Here is a 12,476-nt window from a genome sequence, read left to right on the forward strand (position 1 = left end):
AAAAAAGAGGGTCCAAAAAATTTGGGTCACTTTCACAAAAGTCGGAAAAAAAAAGGGAAAAAACTTAATCCAAAGTGTTCCCACTTGATCCCAAAAAGTAAAATAAGGGACCACTTCCTTTCCCTCCATTTTATCTCTCCTTATCCTATACCCCTCTACTTAATTAATCTCCCTTCAATATTTTGCTTAGGAGTTCGCACACACCCCATTTGTTGCGAGTAACTTGAAGCGAAGAGGTGGGGGAGGGTTTTTTGAGGTTTTGGGTTGCGTATTTGGGGGTTTCGGGTTGCCATACAGTCGTTTTGGCTGGTGGTTCATTGGGTTAGGGGGAGGAAAGCGTCGATGCCAGCGCGTGCGAGGAGGAATGTCTGGGCACCAGTGGGTTGGGGGCTGCCGGCATGTGGTGGTCCACCAGTAAAGTTGAGTGGGTATCGGTTATGGGATTTTTTTTTGTTTTTTTTTAAATAATTTTTCAACCTATAATGTATTGACATGTGTCACTCAAAACTAAAAAAACCTTTGTAACAGGTTACCGGTCACTTAGTTTCATTTTGAGCGAGTGACCTCCAAAGTTGGGATTATTTAAAAATAACTCAAAGTTGATATTATTTTGAGCGAACGATTATCAATTTTTCCAAAAAGGGAAATAAAATCCTTCATCCACCAAATCTGGCGCAAGACAAGCAATATATTATCTTCATACATCATACATTCAGATAATCAATACATTATCAACTACGTTATTTGCACGTTAGTCATGATGTACTCCTAATGTTACTCTCCTGCACGATCAATAATTAAATAAGAAAATTAAAGTTTTTTTTTTCTTTAATTTCAATTCTCCATTTATATAGAGTAATTTGGAAAATTTACATTAAAAACAAATTTAACAAGATCTTTTAATCTGCGATGTAACTAATTCTAAGGTGATTTGTACTTGTATTAAAATTTTAGATTTCCTACGAATTGTTTGTAATTGCCGTTTGGTTATCTTTCATTAATGAAATCCTTTTTCTTGTTGTAAAAAAAAATAAAAAATAAAAAAAAAAAAGGTGGGTCAATGGTGGAAATCCGGAAAATCGAGGTTGTATTTTACAATATTTTACCTTTTATTAGTTAGTTTTTAACAATATTTTATCTTTTATTAGGTATTTTCTTACAATATTTTATTTAGTTATTTATTAGGTAGGTTTTTACATGCAAAATAGAGCAAACCCACAATGCTCATAAACTGTAGATTTTAATGAAATCAACTGCGAATTCCTAAATGAATTGGATAGAAAATATCGAAAATAGCCAAATTTGTAAACCTGATAAAGAAAAGAGAAGTGTTGCGGCACTTCTCTTTAAAAAGAAAATATCGAAAATAGAAAATATTTTATCTTTTTTTTTCTTTCTTTTTTTTTTTTTTAACAAACAGCTTTTAAGTTAATTTAGCTACTTTGAGCTCTAATGACTAGCTATTTACTTTCTCTGTCCCTGAATAACTGGCATAATTAACTTTTGCACACATGTTGATGCACTAATTTGACCTTATTTTTATATAATTAGATACCAAAGAAAATTATATTAAAAGTCATACTCGTATTATGAAACTTTATATTAATACCTATCTAAAAACATATTTTATGACAAAATATGTTTTTATTACGTTAGTATAATATGTGAATAGTGAAAAAAAAATCAACATCTCTATTATTCTATCAAGACGGAGAAAGTACTATTTATTAAATGAATTCCAATAACTTATTTTATTTTATTCTACTATTAATGCAGTTTTAAATTAAAAATTTAAAATAGGATCGGAATGCGTGTAGATCTCAAATTCCCAATATGAATGTCAAATAAATAAAGAATAAAATCCACATTTGTATAACCGTATATCATATTGAGCTGGATGCCGACGACTAACCAATAATAATTTGTACTTTATAATAATAAGTTGCATGAAATGAAAACTTACTATAAATAGGGTTCGGGTTGTAGGGTTTGAGGCATCCTCATTAAAAACTACTAGAGTTATTCAAAAAAGACAAATAATTTTTTAAATCTTCTAGTAGTAGCTACTACACTAAAATTCCAAAAATGGAGGGCAAGCTAGTGATTTCCAACAAGAAGAATCATGTATTAAAAGTATTTGTCGTTCTTGCATTAGGTAATTAAACTATGTTTCTAAAATGGTATTGAGTTGAAATTTTATGAAGAAAAAAAAATAAATTACGACGTTATTAATTATATGTTTGTTATTAAAATCTACAAAGTATTGTCAACAATATTCATTTTGGAATTTTGGTATGTATTGATAAATTTAATTTGCAGTGCAAATGATGTTGGTTGGAAAAGTACTAGGATGTGCTGGTGTTGGAGAAGGTTGTGGGGCTTTTAATTGGTGTTGTAATGGAGGTTCATGTTCAGATTCCTTGAGTGGAGGTGTATGTGAATATGGTAAGCCTTAGCAAATCCCCTATTATTGTTAGAATGTTAGGGTACTCTATTCTCTTTGGTTTCATTACATTTTTTCAGTTGATATTTATTTATTCATGCTCTATTTTACTTGATTCAATCTGACTTAATTAAATTAATAGTTTTAGCCAAATTATAAGGCAAGCATATCATTAGATCATACTGTATATAGATTGTTTAGACATAATAAAATTTAAATCCAAACTGATCACCTACAAGATTAACCGTCATTATTTATATACACTCCCTTTTTCCCTAAATGTTTTTTTCATTTGACTTCTCACGGTCTCCAAAAAGTGTTTCAAAATTGTTTAAAGCATTTTATCAGCTACGTATAACATATATACGGAGATGGTAATGCACGCTTCTCATGAGTGGCATGTTATTTTTGCAGACTCTTTCTCAGGTTGCAAGGGGCTTGGGGAAAGTTGTGGATTTTTTGATGCTCCATGCTGTGGAAAGAGGGTTTGTTCAGCCACCCTTTCGGGTGGTACTTGTTCAGACTAACTGCGACGTCCAAAATCTTCAACAATATATATATCTCAATTAATCATCATGGGATATATATATATATATACTACGGAGTAATATATATGCCACTGATGATAAGTACATTATTCCAGCACTATGTATGTTTGATTTGTCATGTTTAAATTGTTGCGTGTATTTCACTTCTATTTCCATTTTAATCCCAGCTATATGACTGGTCAAATTGTAATTCTCCCCAACGGATTTTGGGAGTGCATAATAATATATATTTTTTTTTTATAGCATTGGAGTATTAAGCATCGTCATCAATCTTATCATTATTATTATTATTATTATTATTATTATTATTATTATTATTATTATTGTATTTTGTTTGGATAACACATGCACCCTTTTTTTAAAGGATTTTGCTAACGGCGTTGGATAATCATTTAAAATATCACCTAAAGTGATATTAATTTGGGAAAGCATGAAAAAATCACGCGTCGATTGGTATAATTAATGTTAATTTTTAATTTAATCTTTCTATTTTTAGCTAGCTTATCCAACGCTCCGGGGGCGTTCGTTAGCTTTTGCCTTTTTTAAATACATTTTATATTTGGTACGAGTACTATATAAGTATTAATTTAGAAATCTATATTTCTAAAAAAATAAAATTAGAATTATCCTATGTATAAAGTGAAAGGGTGTTAGTTTTAAGTGATAAATTTCACTTTTCCAAAATGCCCCTCTAATGTTTATCTTAAAAAAAAAAAAAAAAAAAAAAAAAAAAAAAAAAAAAAAAAAAAAAAGACAAACAAACAAACTTTTATTATAGGGAAATCAAATTTTATTATTTAGCTTATCGAGATTGATATATTGCACACGCACACATTTTTCTTAGCTTGTAGATATATTGATTAGCACAAAGTCTTATATGTGGCTGGCCACACTGTGTGGCAGGGATTACTTTGTTAGTGTCATAGGGGTTACTTGATCAGTATTAAAGAGGTTACTTCATCAGTGCTATAGGGTTACTCAGTAAGTGTTATAGGGGTTACTCAATTAGTATTATAGGGGTTACTTGGTCAGTTTTATATGGATTACTTTGTTCTTTTATAAGTGGTCACACGGTGTGGTTAGCCGCACACAAGACGAGCTAATTGATTAGAACTTATTTGACTTAAAATTTATCATATTCTATCCTATCCTATCCTATATCCTATATATAGAAAGTGAAAGGCCTTTTGATTGATAAATTTCACTATCCCTAAATTACCCCACTTAAGTTGCAATATTACCTTTCTGATTCACTATTTCAATTTAAAATTAAGATTTTTTTTTTTAAAAGGTCATATCATAAGTATACTATAATAACTACTCCTTTTCTTCCACATAAATTTATATCCTAAATTGTTCTCACTCCCTACTAGTTTTGATTTTTAAAAAACTCCTAATTTTGCTCATTTACTACCTCCGTTACATATTAGTTGCAACTTTGGGCAATATTTGTGAGAGATAAAATATTCCAAAGTTGCAACTAATATGTAACGGAGGTAGTAAATAAATTTAAATTTTTGAAAAAATTGTTATTACATACTTACATAAGTCATTTCATTTATTTCAATAATTTAGTTTCAAAAATTGAGAATGGCTCGAGAATTATCCAGTTATTCAAGCTATATGAGTATTAGGACTCATAAGTACGTCAGAGTAGGTTTGTTCAATAAAGTTAGAATGATTGAGCATTAACACTAAAATTAGGTCAAAAGGGTGGAAGTTTTGGGGACGGAGGGAGTACAATATACATATACCATAGAGTATGAATTAAGGAGCTGAAAATGTATTGATTATCTGAATGTATAATCTGTGAGATAATATATTGCTTGTCTTCCGCCAGATTTGACGGACGACAGCTATGAATGCTGATTCTGTTTATGTGGAATGATACACAGTGGCAATTAATATTGTTATGTGCTACATGCCTACACTTGTTTAAGTTCGTGTTGTTGGCTGCAATCAAGTCATAGACCTATAATTGACTAATGATGTTGGAGTGAATTTGCGTTAGAATAGTATCTTACATATTGCTGTAACTTCTTATCTTGATTTGGAGACGAATATGACTTGTGCAGTTGTGCCTCACTTTAAGGTGTGAAGACGATCGACCATGATTTAATGCGATCGATTTTGCTAAAAAGAAGTGAAGTTTAATGTTCCACTTTGGCCTCCATCCCACATCCATGATATTACACTACAATATAATACTAATGTACTTGTATATTTCTAACTTGAAAATTTTACAGTACTCATTTGAAATATGACTACCTTAATGTTTTCATAATTATATAGTTTATAATTGATATATTTTTTTCCAGATAATTAATTATATTACTTTACTTTAGGTATAAAATAGTATTATCAATTTTTTTTTTATTTATCAATTTTTTACACTAACAAAACTTGTTTAACAGTTTAAGTGAATGTGAGGTGTCGTGTTAACATGTTTAATCAAACATATTGAGAACCCTCGACAATAACTCAAATATATTCATGTCCAATGTGTATCGTGTCAACTTTAGCCATCTCTATCTAATTTCGAATAGGTTTACTCCCAAATACAAAGTACAAATCACAAAATTAAATAAAGTCAATAATAAAAATTTGTGATATTGTCCAAATTAAAGTCAAAACAAACTAACATAAAACGGAGGAAGTACACACTACTATGTTTATTTATTAGGCAGTGGCGTATTTGGGGTGGGTTTAGTGGGTTCATTGAACCAACTGATTTCTTTGAACTTTATTATTTTTTTTTTATAATATATATATATATATATATATATATATATATATATATATATATATATATATATATATATATATATATGGCTTGGTAGTATTTTGGTGGCTGGTTTGTGCGCCTTAAGCCCCTAAATCCTGGGTTCAATAATTTTTTTTATCTTATGAAGTATTTTTTTAACAATTTCGAACCCACTCTTCTAACTTCTTGGATACGCCACTGTTATTAGGTATATAAAACTTTGACTACAATACTTCACTAAATTATTAAAAATATATATTAGGAAAAAGATGTATGTAGCCTTTAGGGTTGCATATAATAAGGTGCTAAAAATGGAAACAATAGGCATAATATATTATCGTGCAAAATGTTATTCCGTATTAAATAGGTGTTAATTAATATTAAGTTTCATAACATCACTTTTAGTCAAATAGTGCACTAACGAGTATGTCAACTTTGATTGTGTCAATTATTTAAGAATCAAGTTAATATAAAATAATAGTTAATGCATTTCCCTACTTTATAAAAAGTAGATAGAAGATAACTTTTAGGAATAGTGTGCTACCAATTATACCCTGTAGAACTGTAGAAGTTAACTCTTAGGAATAGTGTGCTACCTATGTACACAAAAGTGTACACAATGTGTATTTACTTTTTTAACCTCATTAATATGTTTACTCTCATTAATATATTCAATGTTTTTTTAATCATAAAACATATCATCAGTTAATTCAAAGTTTTTTTCAACAAAAAAACTTGTGATGCTTTTTTTTCTTTTAGAACTTAAAAATCTTAAAATCAAGGGATATCGATGATAGGAGAAAAAAAAAATCTGGTATAATTATGGAGAGAATTTAACAGGAAAAAAAATATAACTAATTGGTTATTGCTTTAGTATTAAATTTATAGATATAGATATTAGATGGTCGTGTAACATTAAAAAACTTACATTATTAAGTTTTTAGCTACAACGAACATTTCACATATTGTTACTCCGTATATATGGCCAAAGCTCACAAAAAATTCATATGAAGAAAAACACGCTAGGTATTATTGAAACATGCAAATCAATTAAAAGTTCTAAACTAACAATTACTTAAGATATGAAGGGATGCAAATCAATTATATATTACTCATTTAATAATAATTTTGAAATAACACTGTTAAACTTTTGTGGGTTTTATAAATTAATGTCATAAAAGATTTTGGTGGCTTTCTTATACTTCTATAAAGCCACCACATAGGCACATAAACCAAATACTACCTCCGATTTTTTTTAGTTGCAACTTTAGAATATTTTATCTCTCAAATAATACCCTAAAGTTGCAACTAAAAAAAACAGAGGTAGTAGTACATATTAAAACTACAAGGTCTACCACCCAAATCAAAGGTGTAAATACACACCAATACAACTTCATTCTCTATAAGAGCTAGCCCCTCTGCGCGCATCACGCGTGTAGGCCACCCTAGTTAAATTAAAATTTTGAAATAAAATTGTTTGTTGAAATCAAATTCCCAATTGAAAATGTCAAAATAAAGAATAAAATCCACATCTGTATAAACCGTATGTCATTATAATATAAGCTGTCGTCAAACCAATAATACTTAGTACTTTATGATAATGAGTTGCATGAACTGAAAACTTAATATAAATAGGGTTCGGATTGTAGGGTAAGAGGCATCCTAGTTAAAAACCAGGCCACGAGAATTATTTCAGAAAGGCAATCAAAGAAATTTGTTAATCTTCTAATTACTACTTGTACTGTATTATTATTATTATTCCAAAAATGGAGGGCAAGCAATTTATTTCCAACAAGAAGAATGTATAATAGCCACTTCTCCACGAGTGAAAGAAAATGAGTAAGCCTATAAATCCGAGTATTTATTCATATTAATTTAAATTATAAGGTAACAAATACTCGTAAGAAATATTTTTATATATTAAAAAAACATGATTACCATGGGTTATATGAACATTCGGTTCAATTTTATGGAAAAAATTTCAAATACTACAACCACGATTAGCTTTTTATATTTCAAGATTGAAACTTTTGTTTTAGAACCTATACCTATTAATAAGGAAAACAATTTCTTAGAATGTTTATAATAGATTATTAATTAAATAATAAAAGGGGATAAAACAAAGAAATGTGAATGACGTACATTAACTTTTTGGTGCAGCAGGACTGGCCACACGGTGCGGCAGGCGCTACCCGAGTTATTTTGTAAGGGGTTACCCGAGTTATTTTGTAAGGGGTTACCCGAGTTATTCAGTCATGGGCTACTCGAGTTACTCGGTCAGGGGTTAGTTGAGGGGTTCGGATAGGGGTTACTCGAGGGGTTCACTCGGTCAAGGGTTACTTGAGGGGTTACTCGAGTTACTCAGTCAAGGGTTACTCGGTCAAGGGTTACTCGGTTATGGGTTACTTGAGTTACTCGGTCAGGGGTTACTCGAATTACTCGGATTACTCAGTTAGGGGTTATTTAAGGAATTCGGTTAGGGGTTACTCGAGTAATTCGGTCAAGAATTACTTAAGGAGTTCGGTAGGGGGTTACTCGGTCGGCGGTTACTTGAGGGTTTAGTCAGCAGGGGTTACTTGAGGGGTTACTCGGTCATGGATTACTTGAGGGGTTACTCGATCAAGGGCTCGGTCATGGATTACTCGATCAAGGGCTCGATCATGGATTACTCGAGGGGTTACTCCGTCAGGGGTAACTCAAGTAACCCCTGACCGAGTAACTCAAGTAACCCCGGCAACTTGAGTAACCCTTGACCGAGTAACTCGAGTAACCCTTGCCGCACGGTACAGCAGGCCGCATACCAAAAATTGTGAATGACATAAATTACTATACTACTCAGATCATATTCCTTAATTTTGTTACAGGTTACCCGAGTTATTCAATTAGGGGTTACTCGAGTTACTCGGTCAGAGGTTACTTGAGGGGTTCAGACAGGGGTTACTCGAGTGGTTCACTCGGTCAAGGGTAGTTACTCGGTTAAGGATTACTCGGTCAGGGGTTACTCGAATTAAGCGGTCAGGGGTTACTTAAGGAGTTCGGTCAAGGGTTACTCGGTCAGAGGTTACTTGAGGGTTCAGTTAGAGATTATTCTGTCAGGGTTACTCGGTTAGGGGCTCGATCACGGACTACTTGGAGGGGTTACTCGGTCATGGATTACTCGGTCAGGGGTAATTAACTTAAGTAACCCGTGATCGAGTAACCCCGACAACTTGAGTAACCCTTGATCGAGTAACTCAAGTAACCCCTAACCGAGTAACTCAAGTAACTCCTGCCGCGCGGTACAGCGGTTGCATACCAAAAATTGTGAATGACATAAATTACTATACTACTTAGATGATATTCCTTAATTTTTTGTATTTGGCCATTATTGTGAGTACAACAATTTATAATTTATTTGTTAATATAAATGAGTTTATTTTTATTCATTGAACAAATTTATATTTTTCAATGAGATTAATATTATACTTTATAAACTGTGCATCGCACGGGAACTATGCTAGTTATTACGAATCTAACAAGATCCCACTTGATATATTTTTTCCGTATAATTATCGTATATTGAAGGTCAAAGTTTGGTCAAATTTGACATTCAGATCAGATCAGACCATACCAGATCAGATAAACAAAAATAAGGTGAACCAAACAAGCCCTAAGTTTGATCAACAAAGAAAAAAAATATGTTATGGCTGCAATTTTTGTGCCCAGCCCAAAATGGTCGGGTGGGACCAAAAATAACTAAAATTGCATTCCCAAACCCGCCCGAAAAAATAAATTTTCGGGCCGAGAAATTCTACCCAAAATCGGTCCAGGCCGAGCTAATGAGAATTAATCACCAAACTAAGTTTGATCAACAAAGAAAAAATAAAATGTTATGGGACAATTTTATTTTATTTTTTTGGCGACTGTTATGGGACAATTTTTGGGCCGTGGTAATCAATATTCATCACGCTAATCTTGTTCAGCTTTTAATCATATTAGGGCCTATTCTCTTCACATTATTTTCAGTTCAATTCAGCTATAATAAGTTCAGTTCAATTCAGTTTAGTTCTTAATTTCCTTCTCTCATAAAATATTCAGTTCAGTTAAGTTCAACTCCAATAAGTTCAATTCAGTTCAGTTCAGCTTAGTTTAGTCAATCAGAACAGACCCTTAATCTCGACTAAATTCTATATCGATTTTATAATTTTAATCCTTTACCTCATTTAGTGATTTACGTATTTTGTTTTAAGGCTATGTATAAGATGCTCAAAAAGGAAAGATTGAGGAAAGATTAACATTAATTACACCGATCTGCGCGTGATTTTATTATGAATTCCCAACTTAATTCCATTTTGAGAAATATAATTAATGCTTATACATAACCATAAGGGATACATATATCATTGCCCTTTTTTTTTAACTATTTATTATCGGGGTTTATAATCATGACTCATGACATTATCGGGGTTTATAATCACGATTCATGACATTATCGGGCCTAACTTTGACCACCTCTAAGTTGAGTAATCCGGGTTTGGTATTTGTGGGCTTGAGGTGGATTCATTGCGGCGTTAAAAGTTTTATTGGGTGGTTTTTTGATTTAAGATTAAAAATTCAAAATTTGAGATTAACACAAACCTGTTTTCTCTCTACTCTTGGAAACCCTAACGCTAAAGTTTTCATCGTTTTTCTAGTGATCGAGGCACTCTTGGGTTTGAACATGGTGGTAACCAGATCAATGTCTGGAACATCTCAACGTGATGATGAGGTTCTGTTCTATTTTCTGATTTTCAATTTCCATCAATTTCATTTTCACAAGTATTTTGTTGGTTATATATAATCTGTCATTGCATTTTCAAAACACTAAGAATTGTTTATATATAATTGTGTTCGGAATTATAAAACGAGGGTAAACCACTGCTGCTGTCATCTTTGAAATGTTGTGGGAACTTACGTATATCCCCCAACATTAACGATAACGATGATAGCACCACTAATAGGCCATTAATGTGATACATTTTCAAGGTAACTAATGCAAAGTCTGGAGCAAAGAGACCCAACACTGACAAGTACTATGACTTAGATGAAAGGATTTTAGCTTTTGGCATTTTCATGGCTGATTGGAAAGAGGAACATCTGAAGAATGATCCAGACGTCAAATTTGTAAGATTTCTCCTAGTTTTAAGCTTTTACCATTTATTTCTTTTTAAAAATGAAATCAATTTAATTGTTAATTCATTTCTTTTTTTGCTATTCATAAAAGACCCGGGAATCCTACCAGGCTGCAATGCATGAATTCAATTCCTTCAGTGATTCCGTGAGTATTCTTACCGAAAAACTTTCCATTTAGTTAAGAACATAACTGAAATGTTCTTCCTTGTTCATTTTCTTTTAGAGAAAAGATTCATTATTGCTGAGGCCAAGAAAAGGTAGAATTTCCTATTATTGTTATGAATTTTATTTAGTTTTTCTTAGTTGATTTGATTTTGGTTTTAATTGTGATTTAGGAATTCTGTGGAAAACAATGTCCGGCCTGAGAGAGCAAGTATGAAATCAGCAAAACTAAGGAAATCCGCAAGATCATGGAGAGACAAGGAATTTGACAAGAATATACGGGTTAAGGCTTCGACCATTTTTATGAGTGCTTTGAGACAGAACATTTCAAGAAGGATCCTACATTCAATTTCAAATTTGTAAGTTTTTTTTTTCTTTTTTAAAATGAATTCACTGTATAATTTTGTTTTGTATTTTGCTATTTATCAAAGGATTTGAAGACCTGCAATGTCGGATTGTATGAATTTGAGATTATTCTCAATGATGATGTAAGTAATTTTGCATAACGTATTTAGTTGAGTTTTATTTAGTTAAGTTGAGATATCATATGTTGTTATTATTTCAATTTTTTTTCAGGATAGAGCTCCATATATTGGCGAGGCCATGAGCCCATGAGAATCTACCTTGATGATTGCGCCAAGAATTTGAAAATATTTAGAGAGGGAATTTACTAGACAATTTGATTTGGTTTGATTTCTTAGTTTTTCTTCACTTTGAATTTTGTAGATTTTGTAGCTCAAAACCGTCAAAAGGCTTTAAATTCTGTTTAGTCTTTGTGTGCGTGCGTGTGCTTGTATATATTTGTTTCTGTGTAAATTCAATACCTAAGGAGAGGGCACTAAGAAGTGTTCAGACTGATCACTTTGATTGTTTTTGCATCAATGTAGTGTTGGTTGTTTTTGCTGAACTGATGGCAAACTAGGAACAGGGAAGGTAAACTAGCATCAGTGTAATATTGGATATTTTAGCTGAACTCATGTATTAGCACTTTGACTAAGTAATGCTATTTTTCCTTCTCTAAAAAAAAAAAAAGAACACTTGGACAAGACCTAATATCCTATATTATTGCTGATCTCCCTTTGATTTTTTTATCAAGTAAATAAATATTTGAAGCATTTTCCACATCTCTCATTTTCGTCTTTTCGGGCAGGTTTCAAGTGGAATTTTGCTGGTTTTTGTAGGTGTCATATTATGTTCAAGCATATGATTATAGTCGTCCCTCTCAACTAGCGTAGAAATAAATCATATGTTCCATTCGATTTGTCTTATTCATTTAATATCTATAATTTACAGTTTGTAATCTAGATATTTAGTGCAGCTGTTTTTATCCAAGCACAGATTTTTGTGTACCAAACTATTGAGTAACGAGTACCAGTGAGTAATTCCCTATTCCATTTAAAAAAAAAAA

This window comes from Chenopodium album, chromosome 15 (genome assembly GCF_948465745.1).
Source record: "Chenopodium album chromosome 15, dcCheAlbu1.1, whole genome shotgun sequence".
Lineage (NCBI taxonomy): Eukaryota > Viridiplantae > Streptophyta > Magnoliopsida > Caryophyllales > Amaranthaceae > Chenopodium > Chenopodium album.